The sequence below is a fragment of the Salvelinus sp. IW2-2015 genome, unplaced genomic scaffold (genome assembly GCF_002910315.2).
Source record: "Salvelinus sp. IW2-2015 unplaced genomic scaffold, ASM291031v2 Un_scaffold1131, whole genome shotgun sequence".
Lineage (NCBI taxonomy): Eukaryota > Metazoa > Chordata > Actinopteri > Salmoniformes > Salmonidae > Salvelinus > Salvelinus sp. IW2-2015.
This window is the reverse complement of record NW_019942744.1, coordinates 162,286-166,425: the sequence shown is the minus strand read 5'-3', so window position 1 is coordinate 166,425 and position 4,140 is coordinate 162,286.

Genomic DNA, 4,140 nt, shown 5'->3' with positions numbered 1-4,140 from the left:
TGCCAGCACACAGCCCCACCACATATGCTGCCAACCCCCATTGCTTCACGGTTGGGGATGGTTTTTTCGCTTGCAAGCATCCCCCTTTTCCTCCAAACATAAGATGGTCATTATGGCCAAACAGTTCTATTTTGTTTCATCAGACCAGAGACATTTCTCCAAAAAGTACGATCTTTTCCCAGTTGGTTGCAAACCGTATTTGGCTTTATTTATGTGCGTTTTGGAGCAGTGGCTTCTTCCTTGCTGAGCGGCCTTTCCAGTTTAGTCGATATAGGACTGTTTACTGGGATAAGATACTTTTGACTGTTTCCTCCAGCATCTTACAACGTCCTTTGTCTGTTGGATTGTGTACACTTTTCGCACCGATTATTCATCTCTAGGAGACGATGACATCTCTGACGGTATACGCTGCGTGGTCCCATGGTTGTATACTGTGCCTTTGTGTTTGTACAGATGAACATGGTCTTCAGGCATTTGAAAATAGCTCCAAGGATAGACCAGACTGGAGGTCTACAATTTTTTCTAGTCTTGGCTGATTTCTTTTGATTTTCCATGATGTCAAGCAAGAGGCACTGAGTTGTAAGGTAGGACTTGAAATACATTCACAGTACACCTCCAATGACCCAATGATGTCAATTAGCCTATCAGAAATTCTAAAGCCAGACAATTTTATGGAATTTTCCAAGCGTTTAAAGCACTGTGATCTTAGTGATTAAACTTCTGACACTGAATTGTGATACAGTGAATTTAAGTGAAATAACTGTCTGTAAAAATTGTGAAAGATTATGTGTCATGCACAAAGTAGATCTCCTAACCGACTTGCCAAAACTATTTTGTAACAAGAAATTGTGAGTGGTTGAAAAGTTGTTAATGACTCAACTTAGTGTATGTTAAACTTCTGCTTCAACTGTTTTAATGAATATGAATTGGGGGGCTAAAATGATTAATATTAAAGCTTTAAACTCTCACTAAAAGCGTCACATACATAAATTAGGCGTCCCAAATTTTTCAGTAGATTATTAAGAAAGCTATCCTTCTTAAAAAAATTGCCTTTTGCATTATAACAGATTGCAACTTTCATTCCGACAATTGAAAATTACTTTTTATCACGTTCAGGTAACCAATGCACTGTGTCAAGTACAATGTTTATTACAGCAAAGAGGAGGCAAACGACAGTCAAGCAGGCAGGGTCGAATCCAGAGTAGTGGGCAAGGTACAGATGTCAGACCAGGCTCAGGGTCAGGGGAGGAGAAAGGTAAAGAGAAAACAGACAATAGGCAGACAGGAGAAGGATACAAAAAAAACCAGAGAAAAAACAAAAGAAAAAAAAAACAAATACAAGAAGCAAAGAAAAAAAAAAAAAAGAGAAAAAAAAAACAAAAATCTGGTAGTTGTGATGACAAAACGAACGTCACAGACAGACTGAAAACACCAGTATAATACCCAGGATAAATGAAGAGGCGACACGGGGGGAAGAGACAAGCCACAATGGTGAAACATATCATGGCATACAATTTATTAAAGAAGTATTGCCCCTTTCTAAAAGCCATACAAATGGTTACAATTTCAATTTATCCTCCGAGAAAATAGAACATTTACAACAAAGTTATGGTTTAAGTCTAAATATACGATAATTAAAACATCTTATGAGAAACAATGTTAAAAATGTGTATATAATTTTAAAATATGATGAAACGAACTAGGAGTTATGTCATATGTCAGCTAACAAACATTATGGAATATCTGCTCAATCAATTTACAACAACTAATTGCAGCATACCACAAAATGGATGAAGTGAAAAGTGAGAAGGTAGTAACTTATTGCGCCATATATTAAAGACACAAATGGCTGAAAGTCGGCAAAATAGAAAAATATACCAGTTTCACTTGAGGGACAAAAAATGTTGACGCGCGCGTAAAATAAATGGAAGAGATCGATATCGATTCCATGGACATGTTATAACTTGTAACAAAGGAAATCAACACTTGATTCAACACTTGAGAGTTTTTCAATTTCAAATGATTTTACAAATTCTTTCCACCAAAGAATGTATATATTATATAGTATGGGCATTAAACGCAATCTCACTCTGTAGATTTCGCTGCGAAAGAGAGATCAATAGATATTATTCTGGTATTACCCCTATAAGCTTGTTTCTTCATTTCAGATGGTTAAAAATCTAACATGCACTTAAAATAACCTTAAAATAGCAGTGTTGGGGCGATTGGAAAACCTGTTAGTCATAATCTATAATACTCTACGAAGGTTTCATGCTTTAGCTTCAATCTGTGGATACATGCAGTAGAAAGTTTCAAAATTATGTAAAACATCCACAGGCAGTATTTACCTCTCCATGGTTGCAGAATCTTATCTATTTTTGCTAACTTTCTATTGAAATTAATTGTGGCAAGTTCATTTATATTTTTTGAGATGTGAATACCAAGTATGTCTACTTCACCATCCGCCCATTTTATTGGTAAGCTACAAAGTAGTGTAAACACTGTTTTTAAYGATCCAATACGTAATATGGTACACTTGTCATAATTAGGTTTCAGTCCAGAGAGGCTAGAAAAGTGATCAAGATCTTCAATGAGACTGCAGGGATCCAGATTGCGGACTTAAGAGTCATCGGCATACATTAAGAGTCATCGGCATACATTGACACATTTGTTTTTATCCCCTGGATTTCTAACCCCTTGATATTCTTATTGGATCTAATTTTAATAGCTAGCATTTCAATGGCCATAGTAAATATATATGGAGACAACGAACAGCCTTGTTTTACTCCTCTTAAAAGCTCAATACTTTCTGAGAAGTAACCATTATTTACTATTTTACATCTGGGGTTGTAGTACATAATTTTAACATTATTATTAGGAAATAAATCCTTACAATTAACATCATTCAGTGGAAATGGAGGACACTGAAAAGAAAATATATGCTTAAAATATTTTGCTTCCTCTTTCAAAATAGCAATTGGTGAATCATGGATGACTCCATCATTTGTAACGAGTTTATGTAAATTCTTTTTGGTAGCATTTCTATGTTGACGATTCAATAAAAATGTTGTGAATTTTTCACCATTTTCCATCCAATTTGGCTTTATTTTTGTAATATATTACACTTGATCATTCTTGAATAAGTACCTCCATTTCTTTTTGTTTYYCCTCTAACCTAWTTTGTTTCTGTCACRACCGTCGTATAAATAATTGGACCAAGGCGCAGCGTGAGTAGAGTTCCACATTTTAATGATAGTGAAAACTTCCAAAASAMCAAAAATAKAACGATTGTGAAATACGTAGMGCACATAGGCACTCACACAAAACAATATCCCACATAGCAGGTGGGAAAAAGGACACACTAAGTATGATCCCCAATTAGAGGTAACGATAATCAGCTGCCTCTAATTGGGAACCATACACACACACCAACATAGAAATATAATACCTAGAAACCCCCCTAGTCACGCCCTGACCTAAAACACCATAGAGAACCCCGAGGGCTCTCTATGGTCAGGGTGTGACAGTTTCTCTATACTACAGTTTTTATTACCATCTACCTGAGCTGTTACTTCCTCTTTTTCCTTTATTAGTCTAATCTCTTTTGACCCAAACTGCTTTTGTTTTAATGATGAGTATTTTATTTTACCTTTATTTAACTAGGCAAGTCCGTTAAGAACAACTTCTTATTTACAATGACAGTGGGTTAACTGCCTTGTTCAGGGGCAGAACAACAGATTTTTACCTTGTCAGCTCGTGGATTTGATCTTGCAACCTATCAGTTACTAGTCCAACGCTCTAACCACTAGCCTACCTGCCGCAATTCAATACAATGGGTATTGTATTGAATGGCCTCTAAAAGTACATTTAAAACTGTCCCATACAATAAGGGGATCCTCTGTAYCTATGTTGTGCAAAAAARGTACATTATACATTATTTTGTCTTAGTTAAGAACATCCAATAGGCTTTGATTACATTTACAATATCCCCRTCCACGTGGAAATTCTGTAAGAGTTATATGGAGGCCAATTAGATGGTGGTCCAATCGCATTCGGTCTCCTATTAATACTTTWAAAAAACYTTTGATGCCATCAAGAATGAGACTATGAAGTAATCAAGACGGCTAGCTTGATTAMGCC